This window comes from Panthera tigris, chromosome C2 (genome assembly GCF_018350195.1).
Source record: "Panthera tigris isolate Pti1 chromosome C2, P.tigris_Pti1_mat1.1, whole genome shotgun sequence".
NCBI classification, from domain to species: domain Eukaryota; kingdom Metazoa; phylum Chordata; class Mammalia; order Carnivora; family Felidae; genus Panthera; species Panthera tigris.
Window position 1 is genome coordinate 95,187,443 of NC_056668.1, and position 16,738 is coordinate 95,204,180.

The window sequence follows — 16,738 nt, forward strand, 5'->3', positions numbered from 1 at the left end:
GTCTGGAATTGCCCCAGAAAGCTTTGTGGATATGGTGTGATGTGAGTACTTAAGGTCTGGAAGAATATGGTCCATAGGATATCATTAACACCAGTGTTGTTATTCACGACTTCCTGGCCTGACACTAGGTTTATGGTTATATCAAATGCTTGAAGTACCTGGTATAATCTTCTTTACGCTTTTCCCACCAAGATTTAAAGAAAGAGAAAACCAGAAAATTTCCATTGTGAAAATTTTCTTTTAAAAACATTTTATTAATGTTTATTTTTGATACAGAAAAAGACAGAGCATGAGCAGGGAAAGAGCAGAGAGAGTGAGGAAGACGGAGAATCAAAGCTGGCTCCAGGCTCTGAGCTGTCAGCACAGAGCCCAAGGTGGGGCTCAAATTCACGAACCAAGAGATCATGACCTGAGCTGCTTAACCGACTGAGCCAACCAGACACCCCTCCATTGTGAAGTGTTTCAGTGAATTAAGCGTAAATGCCCCAAAACATAAGGATTTTATTTCCCTTAAAATAAACAAAGATCCCAGACCACGGGGAAGATATGTGGCCCCAATGCAGCTTGCTGTTTGCCATTGGAGGCATGTTTGGGCAGAGAGTGAATTTAGGGGGATCATTTGACCAGGGTCTTGGCATGATTTTCTCTTTGCCATATGTTGAGCCAAGGACATTTTTTGTTATTGGGTCAATTGATGGTTGTTCCTATTTGTTTGATTAAAAAACATTCTCAGGAGAGAAACTGGACATTATTAATTAGATGTTTCCCAGAAACGTGTAATGGAATCAATTCTGTTTTTGGTATTGCGTAGTGAAGAATCTAGCCTTTACTCCAAAAAGAGGTCCAGCCTTTGTCCTCAGCCTCCTGATAGGAGTGTCTTTGTTTGCTTGGGGGCCTGAGCAAGAGAGTCACAGTGTGATACAGGTTGGGGAATTTGAGCCGTGTGATATAAGTTGAACTCCCGAGGGGCTCAAACTTGAGATCACCCACTGGATGGGGCCCTAATAAAGACTCTGGACACCAATGCTTGGGTAAACTTCCTTGGTTGGCAATACTCACTGTGTATTGTTTCACATCAATGCCAAGGAAGTGACAGTGTCATGAGTCCAGGGGGAGAGGACAAAAGCTCAGCATTTTCTACTTTCTTGATTTCTACCCTGGGTACTTCGTCCCTTGCCTAATTTCAGTCTGTACCCTTTCACTGTGTTACAGCATAACCATAGCATAAGAGCTTTCGATGAATTCTGTGAGTTCTTCTAGCAAATTATCAAACCTAGGGGTAGTTTTAGGTAACCCTGAACTTGTAACTAGTGTCGGAAGTGAGGGTAGTCTCTTGTGCAGATGGTTCTAGCATCTCATTTGGCTAAACTCTTACAAGTATAAAAGCACATTAGTATTTCCTGCAAAACTCCCTACTACTTCAGCTTTAGATAGACTGCCTGAAGCCTATCCATCCTGGCCTATCCTCATAAAGTACAGGCTAGGATATTTCTCCCAATATTTTGCTCAGGAGAAACCACATTAAAATGAAGATTAAGGGCGGTTTGGGAAAAGAGGACACATACACACATAGAGATGTCCATTGGGCTTTTGGCTTTCAGCTCAGAGGAGGAGGTAAAGGTTCAGCTGTCTCCAGCTGTCCTGATTCTGGGTTCCTCCAACAGCAGCCACCCCCACTGTGCCACCTAAGGTCAACCTCAGTGAGATCAAAGTCATGTATCTGAGGTGCATCTGTGGGGAAGCTGGTGCCTCGTCTGCCCTGGCCCCCAAGACCGGCCCCCTGGGTCTGTCTCCTAAAAAGTTTGGTGATGACATCATCAAGGCAACCAGTGATTGGAAGGGCCTGAGGATTACAGACCCTTCTGGCCATTCAGGACACACAGGCCCAGATTGAAGTGTTATCTTCTGCCTCTGCCCTGATTATCAAAGCCCTCAAGGAACCACCAAGAGACAGAAAGAAGTAGAAAAACATTAAGCACAGTGGAAATATCACTTTTGATGAGACTGTCAACATTGCCCAACATATGTGGCACTGATCTTTAACCAGAGATCTCTCTGGAACCATGGAAGAGATCCTGGGGACGTCCCAATCCATTGCCTGCAATTTTGATGGCCACCACCCTCAACATCACAGATAATATCAACAGTGGTGGAGGGGAATGCCCCACTAGTTAAGAACTACAAAGGGAAATATTTCAGTAAAGGATCATATGACAATAACAGCAACAAGAAAGATATTCGTTGAAGTATATCGTAAGAGTGAATAGAGAACTGATTGTATAAATGATATTCCTTAAATGGATACTATTTTAAAAATTAGATATATATGTACTAATGTGAAAAGATTTCCAAAATAGCTTATTAAATTATAAGAGCAAGGTGCAATCAATTTTTCTTTTTCTTTTTTTTTTTTAAATCTCAATAATTAACCCTGAAGCAAAGGGGCAAATACTTTAATGAAGAAGTATGTAAACAAGTTTAAAGAGTTTGCTTTGGGGGTGACGTGTCCTTACTTGGGCATGAGGATTTACTTATTTTGGGACCTGGAAGATGAAAGGGAGGAAGAGCCAGTCCAGAAAAAGAGGGCAATGGTGGTTGACTTCCTCTGGGGACCCCCTGAGGAAATGTGTAAAACACCTTCAGAATTGTCAGTCCCAGAGACAGAAGAGGGAAGCATATATGGGCTGCATGCCCACTCCAAGTTCCCTCTTGGCTGAAGTTGGAAACTCCAGGGGTGCTAACTCTCTGGCATTTCCAGGCTTGCACCCATAGAAGAATGTCTGGGCAGCTTCCTCCAGCATCTTTTTTTTTTTTAGTTTTTTTTTTTTAATGTTTATTTATTCTTGAGAGAGAGAGACAGAGCGTGAGTGAGAAAGAGGCAGAGAGAGAGGGAGACACAGAATCCGAAGCAGGCTCCAGGCTCTGAGCTGTCAGCACAGAGCCCGACACAAGGCTCGAACCCACAAACCGGGAGATCATGACCTGAGCCGAAGCTGGACGCTTAACCGACTGAGCCACCCAGGCGCCCCCTCTAGCATCTTTAAAGATGGCAGCAGAGGGGCTCCAGAGCAGAGAACAGCCCTTGGGTCCAGCCAAGGCAGTGATGTCAGGTTAGGCCTGCACATGCCTGTTTGTCGCAGCAATGACCAGGGCAGCTGTGGGCTATGAGGAGGTCAGACACAACACAAAGATGTTTGATGTGGCTTGGCATTCAGATATTCATCCCAGTGCTGGACTTCCTAGAAGACATAGCATTTCTGGATTCTGGAGTGCAGTTATGACCTGAGGAAGACCTGATGTCAAGACTGAGATGACTGGACTGGTTGGAGGCCACCACTGGGCTAAGTCTTTGCTTTCAGCCTTCCTCCTCGCTGCTTTGGCAGTGTCCTCTCTGCATCCAGTGATGGTAAATGCTCTCCCCGCATTGCTGTTGCTGATGGTTGTCCTTTCTCTCCTCTCTCAGGCTCTCCCTAGGGAAGCCCAGGCCTAGCAAGGAGACCCATACTCCACTTGCTGAGACCTACACCCACCCCCACTGCAGCCCAGCTCACCTTCCACATCCCACAGAGACACTGACTACACAACCATTTATGTGGAACATTCTTGCCTCTGAAATTCTTTGTATTGCCCCACCAGTGAGTCTGTGTTTAAACATACAGGCTGTAAGTTTAGGTAATATTTGGGGGCGGGGGTGTTACATCTTGTTTCCTCAGCTGGAGTTAGTTCCTTGAAGACAAGAGCCATAAATTATATTTTTTTGTACCTCTCAATACCCGGTAAAGGAATTATGGGTAACAGATGTTCAATAAATGTGTGGTTGATTGTTGCTGCAGGCCCCCTTCTGCAAAGCCCCAAGAACAGCTAATTTTGAAGCAAATGAATGAAAGCACCAATACAGCCATGGTTCATGTGTAACAAAGGGACTATATCTGCTTGTCCTCATTAAGGCAATGAATAGATGATGAACCAGCTTGGGTAAGCAAATTCTGCTAGTGACCTAAAGTTCATTTTCACAGGGGCATTTCTGGTAAAGCCCTGAGCTTAGGACTGCCAAGATATGAATGCACATCAGCCAGTAGAGAACATAACAATAAAAGTGAAATGGGAAAGATGTGCCTCAGAACAAAGAATGCAGTGTGCTTGCCTTAGGAAGTAAAACTCAAGCCACTACATATAGACTGATCAGTTTTTCTCTCTATCCCAACCTTAACGTTCAGGTTAGCCTTTTGGACAGGGAGATGCAACAGGCGAATGTTTGCAGTTCTCCACCCATTCCTGATCACCCTTTTGAATACGCATGGCCTTGTGACTTGCTTTGGCCAATGAAACGTTCATGGAAGGGATGCATGTCACACCCAGGCAGAAGCATTAGGAACCCGTGGCCAATTCTGCAAGCTATCTTCCCTTGCTGCAAACACTCTGGGAGCAGGGGTTTGGATAGAGATTCAACGAAATTGAACCAGGAAGATGGAGTCCATTCACTCAAGCTAAACATATTGAGTACCAACCATGTGCAAAGAAGGCACCGTTAGACACTGGGAATATACTATCACACAAGGCAAAGCCCCTGTTCTCACAGACGTTCTTGTCTGCAGGGCAGACATCTATTTTTAACTTCCATAAATGAGTATTTAATTCTGGCTGTGACTCATTACGAAGGGAGGTGGAGCATGTCAAGAGAGCACATAACATGAACATCCTAGGTCTGAGATTTGATGGGGGACTGATTTAAGAACAAGTAGGAGTTACCAGTTAAAGAATGATCCAGGCTGGGGTCCTGAGCAGAGAAGCGCATAGTGAACCTGAAAAAGAAAAGGCCAGCATGGCTGGACAAGAGAAAGTGGGGGAATGGTCCACCATGCTTGTAAACACAGAGAAACCACACGAGATGGGTCCTTGTGACCTTTGTTAATGATTTCAATAACTTATTCTAAATTTACTTGGGTATCCTTAAAACAAACACTGGTCATACATCACTCTTATAAAATCCTTTTCTCTACCTCAGCAGCCCTTTAGAGTGGCATGGAGTTCTTCCTTGCTGGGAGAGCCTGAAGCAAGTTGAGAGATTGAACATGTACCCCTGTCATGAGGTCACGAGTGGTGTCTCCCACTCCTTCAGAAGTTACCATCACCTTCTGCCATCCCAGGTACCCGGCAGGGCTGCTCTGCAGAGACCAGGATCAGCTCTGGCTATATTGGTAGAAAGGCATTTGTTACAGGTATTAAGTTGCTTATGGAATCATGGAGAAAGGGATTCTCTACTGTGTTTCTAGGAAGAACCTAAAGCCACCCCACATAACTGGGCCACCAAGAATGCTGCTGCCCTGTCACAGTGTGGATGCACTGCACCTGTTGAAACTGGAACCTGCTGCCGCAGCTGCTAGCTCAAAACCATACACATCAGGAAATTGGGTGTCGCATGACCTGCCCCTCTCCCCAAGCACCTCACTTGCAAATTCAAGACTTGCACAAATGCGAGGGATCAGCAGGACCTAGATCACAACCGAACCTAGCTTTAGAGGAGGCTGGGAAGTGACACTGTAAGTTGTAGTTTCTGCAGTGTGGAAAAGCTGCTGGAAGAGGGTCGAAGATTTTGAGCGTGTAACTCATGGCGCTCGTCACACCACAGCTCAGAGGAACTGACGCCAAGTGAGAGCCCTGCTCTTGAAAACCTTTCAGCTCTCACTTTAGCAATTGAAAACCCTATACTTATCTAGTGCCGCATTCCTGGTCTTGCTCTTGTTTTTTCTCCACCAAGAATAAAACCACTGTATTTCTCCACTTCTGCATTTTGTTAAAGCATGTGCCCTTCTGTTTATCTGTTCCTTATGTTAAGAACATTAGAAGCTGTAGGAGGATAAGTTCATCACAAGTGAGCTTGTCAGAACTCAGCTCTGTGTAATGTGCATACAGGTGCTCATGATACGAATGTTTGTCCCATTAAATTCTTCTATAAGGCAATTGCTGCAGACTGTTTTGAGAAAGTTGTAAAGGGAGCATAAGGAATGCAGTTGGGATGAGCTACAGTGAGCATCTAGCTTAAGGGCCAAAGGAGGGTAGATGTTTCAAACCTCTGTTGGCCTCCATTATTTTCTGTGACTATTTGGACAGTACTTTTAGAGCTTTCTAATTCTCTTTGCACTTTCTTTACCTTAGGCTGCTTTCTTGATCAGATGTTTAGAGAGCCCTTGGATTCTCAGGCTTTTGTGTGAGCTTTGATGTTTTCCTGGTGCTGGGCACACGGGAACTGCCAGACTATTGTCCAAAGTGATTGTGCCATTTTATATTCCCACCAGCAGCATATGAGGGTTCTGAATTCTGCACATCATTGCTCTTATCTGGCTTTTTGATTCTAACCATCTTACTGGACATGAAGTGGTATCTGATCGTAGTTTAAATTTGTGTTTCCCTGGTGACTGATGATGTTGAGTGTCTTTTCATGTACTTACTGGTCATTTGGCTGTTTGCCTTGGAAAAGTGTATATTCAGATTATTTTCCCTTTTTAAATGACTCATTAGCTTACTGTTTTTATTATTGAGTTGTAACAGTTCTTTATATGTTCTAGATACAAGTTTCTTATCAGATAAATGATTTACAAATATTTCTGCCATTGTGGGTTTTTTTTTTTCACTTTCCAGATAATGTCCCTCAAGGCTCAAAACTTTTAAATTTTGATAAAGTCCAATTGATCTACTTTTTCCCCTTTGTTGCTTTTGTTACTTGTGTTTTTGGTATTTTATCTAAGACTTGGCACAAAGATTTACTCCTATGTTTCCTTCTAAGAGTTTTATAGTTTTTCCTTACATTTTTTTTAAAATATTTTTTTAAGTAATCTCTACACTTAGTGTGGGGCTCAAACTCATAACCCTAAGATCAAGAATTGCATGCTGTGGGGCATCTGGGTGGCTCAGTCGGTTAAGCGTCTGACTTCGGCTCAGGTCATGATCTCACGTCCATGAGTTCGAGCCCTGCGTCGGGCTCTGTGCTGACAGTGCAGAGCCTGGAGCCTGTTTCAGATTCTGTGTCTCCCTCTCTCTCTCTGACCCTCCCCCATTCATGCTCTGTCTCTCTCTGTCTCATAAATAAATGTTAAAAAAAAAGATTAAAAAAAAAAAAGAATTGCATGCTGTACTAACTGAGCCAGCCAGTACATTTTACATTTTAGGTCTTTGGTTTATTGAAGTTAATTTTTGTAATAGTGTGAGATAAGGATCCAATCTCATTCTTTTCATGTGGATATGGTTGTCCCAGCACTATTTGTTTAAAGAACTTCTCTTTCTCCATTCAATGGTCTCAGCACCTTGTTGAAAATTAACTGACCATAATTAGATGGGCCTATTTCTGGACTCTCAATTCTATTCCATTCACTTATATGTGTCTGTTCTTATGCCAGTACCACAATGTCTTCATTATTGTTACTTTCTAGTAAGTTCTGAATAGGGGAAGTATGAGTCCTCCGACTTTGTTCTTCTTTTTCAAGACTGTTTTGGCTATTTGGGGTCCTTTGAGTTTCCATATGAATTTTGGGATCAGCCTATAAATTTCTACAAAGTCAGCTGGGATTCTGACGGTGATTGCATTTCATCTGTGGGTCAATTTGGGGAATACTACCATCTTAACACAGTAGGTCCTTTGGTCCATGGAAATGTAACACCTTTCCATTTATTTAGATTTTTTAATTTTTTAATTTTAATTTTAATTTTAATTAATTTTTTATTCTTTATTTTTGACAAAGAGACAGCGAGACAGAGTGCAAGTGGGGGAGGAACAGAGAGAGGGAGGCACAGAATCCGAAGCGGGATCCAGGCTCTGAGCTGTCAGCATGGAGCCCAAGGTGGGGCTTGAACTCACGAATTGCGAGATCATGACCTGAACCAAAGTCTGACGCTTAACTGACTGAGCCACCCAGGTGCCCCTATTTAGATTTTTTTAATTGGTTCCAACAATGTTTTATAATTTTCAGAATATAAGTTTTATGCTTCTTTTGTTAAATTTGTTCCCAGGTATTTTATTCTTTTAATACTATTATAAATGGAATTTTTCTCTTAATTTCATTTTTGGATTGTTCATTACTAAGTGTATAGAAATTCAACTGATTTTTGTATATTGATCCTAAAACTTTGACAAATTGTTTAATACTAATAGTTTCTGATACTAATAGTTTCTAATTATTGCTGCAGGTTTTTTTTTAATGTTTCAAGTTTTTATTTAAATTCTGGGTAGTTAACATATAGTGTAGTATTGGTTTCAGGAGTAGAATTCAGTGATTCATCACTTACATATAACACCGAGTGCTCCTCACAAGTGCCCTCCTTAATGCCCATCACGCATGTAGCCCATCCCCATACTTACTCCCCCCATCCCCCGCCAACAACCCTCAGTTTGTTCTCTATAGTTAAGAGTTGCTGCAGTTTAAAATTTACTTTCTATTTTACTTATTACTAATTCATGCACAGATTCTGGAAGAGCTTCAAAACTCCCTCCAACATGGCCAGATAAATAAAAAGTCATTCCTGCCCCAGTCTTTTTTTTTTTTTTTTTTTTTTAACTGAAATATTCCTCTTAAAATCCTTTGTTTTTGACCACTAATGGACTAGTTGAGCCTAAACCTGGTGCCTGTCATTCTGGGATTTCCCTTTATAAATATCTTGGGATCTTTTTCCTTTCTGAATCCCATGTTTTTCTTTATCTTCGCTAACTGCCTCATTTTCATGGAGCACAAAATCCATTGGCTTCCTGAGAAAGTATATATGAAAGGGAAATTTTTTTGAGACTTAACTTGTTCAAAAAGCTCTATTCCTTACCTTCCACAAGACAGTTTACTTGGGAATGTAGAATTCTACATTGAAAATAACTTCCCAGAGTTTTGAAGACACTATTCTATAGTCTTCTAGCTTTTAAAGTTAATGCTAGAAAGTCCAGTGCCAATTTCAGTCCTGATCTTCTTTATGGACCTAAGTTTTTCCTCTATACCAGCTTTTAGGATCTTCTATTTGTCATTGTTTAGAAATTTCATGAATAAGTGCTTTGATACTGGTGTTTTCTTCCTCATTCTTTTTTTTTTTAATTTTTTTTTAATGTTTATTTATTTTTGAGACAGAGAGAGACAGAGCATGAACGGGGGAGGGTCAGAGAGAGGGAGACACAGAATCTGAAACAGGCTCCAGGCTCTGAGCTGTCAGCACAGAGCCCGACGTGGGGCTCGAACTCACGGACCGCGAGATCATGACCTGAGCCGAAGTCGGCCGCTTAACCGACTGAGCCACCCAGGCGCCCCTCTTCCTCATTCTTTTGATGACTATTTGGGAGACCATTTCAATGTAGAAACTCCTACTTTCCAGTTCTGGGAAATCTTCCTATATAATTCCTCCCCCCCCCTTTTTTTTTTTCTGTCTTTCTGGAGAGAATAAGCTATTACTGATAGTTTTAATTGTAGCTATTTATTTTTAGTTTTTTCTATAATATAGGAACCATACTCTGTTATACTACAGTTGCTATTTCTTTTTTTCTTTTCAAATTTTTTTAGCATTTATTTTTTTTTTGAGAGAGAAGCAGAGCATGAGCAGGGGACAGGCAAAGAGAGGGAGACGCAGAATCCAAAACAGGCTCCGGGCTCTGAGCTGTCAGCACAGAGCCCGACGTGGGGCTTGACCCACGAACTGTGAGGTCATGAACTGAGCTGAAGTCGGACCCTTAACCAACTGAGCCACCCAGGAGCCCCTATAGTTGCTATCTCTTTTTAATATGCTTAATAATTTAATATTCAGAATGTCAGAGCACACAACCATTAAATACTTGGTCTCCCTTGAACATATCAGTTATTCTTAGAACCACAGGTAAATATATATTCATTGATCAACATCAGTTAGTCCTTATGCTGATATTACTTCAAGTACTTTTGTTGTCTAAAGATCATTCTCTAGATTAAGATTCCCCAGGAAGAGTTCATGGCAACAGTATTTCCTTAATTCTTAAGTGTTCATAACAGTATGCCTGAAGTTCAGCTTGGTTAATTATAGAATCCTTGGCTCATTTTCTTCCTTGAGTATTTTAAATATGTATTCCACTATCTAGGAAAAATAATAAACTATTGTTGAAAAGTCTGCTGACAGTCTGATTGCTTTTTCTTACATTTGTAAGACTTGGTCTTTTTGCCTTTTCTTTCTTTCTTTCTTTCTTTCTTTCTTTCTTTCTTTCTTTCTTTCTTTCTTTCTTTCTTTCTTTCTTTTTCTTTTCTTTCTTTCTTTCTAAAGCTCATTTGTTTTACTTGAGTATCTCTTGGTGTTATCTATTCCAGGCAGATTTTCCTAGGTATGATGTATGCCATTTATTTATTTATTTTTTAAATTTTTTTAACGTTTTATTTATTTTTGAGACAGAGAGAGACAGAGCATGAACAGGGGAGGGTCAGAGAGAGGGAGACACAGAATCTGAAACAGGCTCCAGGCTCTGAGCTGTCAGCACAGAGCCCGACGCGGGGCTCAAACTCATGGACCGTGAGATCATGACCTGAGCCAAAGTCAGCCGCTTAACCGACTGAGCCACCCAGGCGCCCCAGCTGTATGCCATTTAAATATGCTAGATCAAGTCTTTAGTTCAGAAATAGTTTTATGAATTAAAGGTTTTAGTATTTTCTTTGGATTTCTTCTTCAGGGAATGCCCTTATACAGATGTTGGTTTGTCTTTGCCTATCATCTATTTATATCTCTCACCTTCTAAATTTTTTTATATTGTAGGACAATTTTTAAATGTCTGAAAATTCTTTTATGCTCCCTCTTTCAAAGGGTAGAACCTAATTTCCCTTACCTTGAGTGTGGGCTGGACTTAGTGACTCACTTCCAATGCAAAGAATGTGATGGAATCGGTGGTGAGTAACTAGGTCCTCATTGGCATCACAGCTTTCTGTGTCACTCATGAATCATGTACACCACAGGGTATACCTTAGGAGAGCAGAGTGGGCCAGGATTGCTTTCCTAACTCAAAGGCCTTTCTACTGTTATAAAGAGTTAATATTGCCTTGTGCTTGGGGCACCTGGGTGGCTCAGTCCTTTGAGTGATTCTTGATTTTTGCTCCAGTCATGACCCCAGGGTCGTGGGATCTAGCCCCACATAGACCCCTGCATCAGGCTCCACACTGAACATGAAGCCTGCTTAAGATTCTCTCTTTTGCTTGGGTGCCTGAGTGGTTCAGTCAGTTGAGCTACTGACTGGCTCAGGTCATGATCTCACATTTCATGGGTTCAAGCCCCGTTTTGGGCTCTGTGCTGTCAGCTCAGAGCCTGGATCCTGCTTTGGATTCTGTATCTCCCTCTCTCTCTGCCCCTCATCCACTCATGCTCTGTCTCTCTGTCTCTCGAAAATAAATAAACATTAAAAAAATAAAAATTTTTTTTAATTAAAAAAAAAAAAGATTCTCTCTCTTGCTCGCTCTGCCCCTCTCCACAACTTGTGTGTACGCTCTCTCTCTAAAATAAAAAAAATAAAAAATATTAAAAAAATATATTGCCTTGTGCTTTTTGAAAGTACCTGCCTCCTCCCCCACTTTATCTGGATCTTCTCTTGCCTTTCTCCACAGTGTCTCTGTGCTGCTCCATTTAGCATCTACCCCCGTAGATTCTCCTCTGAGAGGGACTTTGTCCTGCAAAGGAGATTCCGTTGGTTACTGCTGAGACTTAATAGGGCCTAGACTGTCCCATACAACCTAACCTTTCCTTTGCCTTCACTCTTAGCACCCCTTTCAGGTTCTGTCACTGCTCTAAAAATAAGCTAAATTAGCTTTCTATGCTGACTGAGGACATTTAGATTTTGGAGTAAGTACCTTTGGCAGTTTTGTTTTTTTTTTTTTTTTTTTTTTTTTTTTTAATGAGTTTACTGGTGCTCAGTGCCACCAGAAGACCCTTTGCCTGTTTTCTACTGCCTCCTGCCACTTGCTGATACCATGTGGGTCTTATTGGTGCTCTCCTTGTACTTGGGAATTCGCAGGATACCTTATTACTTTTATAGTAGGTCATTGTGCATTTGTGGTGGCGGTAGCTATTGCTGGAGAATTAGGTAGATTAAAAAATATACCGAGGTGCCTGGGTGGCTCAGTCTGTTAAGTGTATGACTTTGGCTCAGGTCAAGATCTCATGGTTCATGGGTTTGAGCCCTGCATCCGGCTCTGTGGTAACAGCTCAGAGCCTGGAGCCTGCTTCAGATTCTGTGTCTCCTTCTCTCTCTGCCTCCCCCCCCCCCCCCACTCATGCTGTCTCTCTCTCTCTCTCTCCCTCTCAAAAATAAATAAACATTTAAAAAATTTTAAAAACATAGGGGCTTTTTCGGATAGTAGAAATAATATGCACTCATTGAAAACAATTAGGAAAACACAGATGAAAGGGTACCTGGGTGACTCCGTTGGGTAAGTGTCTGACTTTGGCTCAGGTCATGATCTCTCAGTTCATGAGTTTGAACCCCACATCGGGCTGTGCACTAACAACGTGGAGCCTGCTTGGGGTTCTCTCTCTCCCTCTCTTTGCCCCTCCCCTGTTCATTCTCTCCCTCTCTCTCTCAAAAATAAACATTAAATTAAAAAAAAATACACCATTTTACTCTTGCACAGAAAGTATCACAGTTTTAATTTTTAGAAGTCTGGATTTTCTCTTTCCTACATCTTCTGGTTCTTATTTATGGACCCTACATCAACTCTTAATTCTGTAAGTATAATAGTGATTTTTAAAATAACCTTTCAGGGGCGCCTGGGTGGCTCAGTCGGTTAATCGTCCGACTTTGGCTCAGGTCATGATCTCACAGTTCGTGAGTTCGAGCCCCATGTCGGGCTCTGTGCTGACAGCTCAGAGCCTGGAGCCTGCTTCAGCTTCTGTGCCTCCTTCTCTCTCTGCCCCTCCCCTGCTCATGCTCTGTCTCTCTCTGTCTCAAAAATAAATAAACATTAAATAAATAAAATAACCTTTTATTCTCCCTGCATTGTTCTTATTTTCTTTAAGTTCCCTTTTTGTTATTGTTTCTGAATCTCATTTTCCTGTCAGTCTTCCCTCCACTATCTTGAGATCTTTGGCCCTCCAAACATATATAGAATTAAGCATTCTATCAGGAGCTCTGTGTATATATGTAGGACTTCTCAATGAGTGAGCTTCTTCATTATTGCTTGGCAAAGATTCATGTAGTTGAAGGACCCTCAACAGTCAGTATCACTTTCCCCAGCTTGGTGTACTCCCATATACCTCCATGGGGTGGGGATAGAGGGTGATCGAGCTTAATTGCCAGTGTGTTCTTAGAGAAACTAAAGGAGGAGCAAGGAGGGGTCTCATGGTTCAATATAGAGACATAGAGACCTTCCTTAACTTCCCTATCTAATAAGGCACTGAAAACATGACCAGTGTCTCCGTGTCCAGATCCTCTATGTTTCAACTTGTCCTAAAAATAAACTTTCCATCTTTTGCCAGGGTGGGAACGAGGCCATCTCTTGTCTGCCCTGGGGTGAGAAATAAAATTTAATTATTTAACTTCTTACAAATTGAGGTGCCTGGCTAGCTCAGTCAGTAGAGGATGTGACTCTTCATTTCAGGGTTGTGAATTTGAGCCCAATGTTGAGTATAGAGATTACTTAAAAATAAAATCTTAAAAAAAGAAACAACAAAACTTCTTACAGATTTTTAACTACTCACTCTGTTATGAGCTCCACCCATACTTACCTCTTCCTTCAGAGTTGTCTAGGACAATTATTGGTTCACTTATGAAGTCTTTTGGGATTCTGAAATTTTTAACATTTGTTCCCCAACTCTTACAGGCACTTAAATTTAAAGTCAGTTAAATTCTTTCTTATGCTCTCTAGATTCCAAAATTTTGTTGGCATCTACCCAGGTCTCCTTATCCTTAGAGATCTATGAAGTGTTTTTTTAAAAATCCCTTGTTATTTAAATGGAGTTCAAAAGCAGAAACAAATACATGTTTACCTCTGCCATCCTTTTAATAATTCCTTTTCTGCTTAAACTGAGAATAGTTGTATTAATGATAATGCTAGAAATAAATCTATGATAATGTGTTTTCTAGAGAAGTGTTCTGAATTGGGCTGAACTAAGCCCATGCATGCCACATAATAGTTCTTTTTAAAAATTACCTAGGATTTTTACTTTATATTCATTAAAACCTATTTAGGCATATTTAGGCATTTATTTTAGAAAATCATATCACACTTGTATATACATAAGGAAAATGAAAGCAGAAATTAAGGTTTTTCTAAAACTTCCTTACATTTAATGTCCTAGTCCTTTGAATTATATATGTATGTATGTATGTGTGTATATATATATATATATGTATATATATATATATATATGATTCTTAATTGTGTTAAAAAAAAACCCACATAACATAAAATTTACCATCTTAAGTATTTTTTGGAAGATTTTATTTTTAAGTAATCTCTACACCCAACATGGGTCTGGAACCCACAGCCCCGAGATCAAGAGTTGCATATTTTGCCAACTGAGCCAGTCAGGTGCCCCCCATCATAACCATTTTTAAGTGTACAATTCAGTAGTTTTAAATATATTCACACTGTTGTGTATGAACTTTTCCTTCTGTAAAACTGAAACTCTGTAACCATTAAACAACTCCCCATTTTCCTCTTGTCTCCGCCCCTGGCAGCCACCATTCTATTTTCTGTTTCTATGAATTTGACTACTTAGATACCTCACATAAGTGGAACCATTCCATATTTGTCGTTTTGTGACCAGCTTATTTCACTTAGTATAACGTCTTCAAGTTTCATTCATGTTGTAGCATGTGTCAGGACTTCCTTTTTAGTGAAGTAAGTTTTGTGGAGAAAGAAAAATGCATCTCCCTTTAACAAGCAGCGTTGAAAATATGACTCACTCTGAAACGCTGGCTCAAAAATTTTAAATAAGTGGTAAGGCCAAACCTGAGGATGGAAAAGAAAGAAAAGGCATTTCTCACTTCCCCCGAATAAATAACAGCTTGGTTGCAAGAGAAATAACATGTCAAATATGTATTATCCTTGGGGTTTCATGGCAAAAAACCTTACCTACTGATAATATAGTAAATATCAAAAGAATACTCAATTAATGTTAAGTTGAATTGAAACGCCAGCCCTTAGTTTCCCCAAAGGGCTCTTAAATAAGCGTGTCTGATCCTGGGAGAAGAGACAAAGCCCAGTGTTTAGCTGCTGCAGTCTGGTTATTATGTTGTGATCTGCAAATTTCCCAATTCCGTTTCCAGGGTTTGCCTCCACACCGTGAAGCCCAGTATAGGGGCAAAGGGAAAATGGAAGGTCTGCATAAGCCTGAATTGGCATGGGAAGCCAGAGTACTTGTTCAAGTTTGTATATAGAGAGGAATTTCCTGAACCCATTTTGGGGCAAAAAATTATTTTTTTCAGAATGAGCATGGTAACCCACTACTTCCCTGCTGCCTATTGAGAAATGTGCAGATACTTTCTACTTGGCACTCACACATCTGCCTTCCTTATACTTGGTCTTTTTCTAATTTCCTGGCTTCCTCTCTGTTGTTTCCTTCCCTTGCCTTTCTCTCCTTTTTGCCTTGCCGGTTCCCCTACTGAACTTTTGTTTCCTCTTCCATCCCCTTGAGTCCTGCGTCCTGTGTTGTGCCTTGCCTCCCCTGGCCTCCTTCCCATTCTGCCCACTGTGTACTTGTCTGCAGACAACCCAGAGGGGCCTCACAGGCTGGGTGGGGTTTCACTTGGGTAAATTACCACATCCTGGAGCATCATCCAGCAGTGTTTTCTTAAGACTTGGGAATTGAAGTCAGCGCATTTAGTGGGGGGAGAAGTGAAACCATTTAGTGGGATGGCACTCCAGAGAACGGCTCTGTATAAATCAACAAACGGTGACATTGCATGAAAATGACCATGAGGGGAGTCTTAAGTGGGGACCAGAGGACCAGCAAAAGGACAAGAGCCCATAAGGCGATAATGGAATCAGGATGGGACAGCCAGGGCTGCTGGTTGTGTCTGGGTTCATTAGCCAGTGGTCTTTCCCCCCACCTAACCCACTGAAGCTTGGTCAGTGGTAGGGCTGCACTGGGGCCAACTGTCTGGTTCCATTGCTGTCTGTTCGTGGGTAAACCTGGGCTCCACCCTGTTCTAGTTTGAAAAGAAAATTTAGAAAGAAAAAGATGCTCAATTTTGACTTCTAAAATAATGCTCCAGGTGTATAGAATATTATTACTTCTTCCTGGCTTGGAGAGGTGGACTCTCCAAGGTCATTTTAGAAGCCCCTCTGCAAAATGTTCCTTGAGTCATTCTTGAACGTACTATTACAGAAAAGACCTATCTTATGGGGGAGAAGCCATGAACATTGTAATTTCAAGAATAGTCATTAGGCCCTGGCCCAAGAATGAGATCTAAATTTTATTAACAAAATCCATTCCATTGACAGATTGTGTGTGTGTGTGTGTGTGTGTTTATTATTGAGAGACAGCGACAGCATGAGCATGGGAGGGGCAGAGAGAGGAGGAGACACAGAATCTGGCAGCCTCCAGTCTCTGAGCTGTCAGCACAGAACCCTACGCAGGGCTTGAACTCACAAACTGCAAGATCATAACCTGAGCTGAAGTTGGATGTTTAACTGACTGAGCCACCCAGGCGTCCCATCCATTGACAGTTTTATCCCCAATTTAAGTATTTAACCCTCCCTTAGAATGAAAGCAAATCTCAGAAGGGGGCAATAGATCACCCCTTATGAATCTTTAGCCTTAACTC

The 16,738-nt window shown here is 41.3% G+C and overlaps 1 pseudogene; it reads left to right on the forward strand.

Moving 5' to 3' along the window:
* LOC122241918 overlaps positions 1-2,175 on the forward strand; it is a 28,087-nt pseudogene extending 25,912 nt beyond the window's left edge.
* The last annotated feature ends 14,563 nt before the right edge of the window (positions 2,176-16,738 follow it).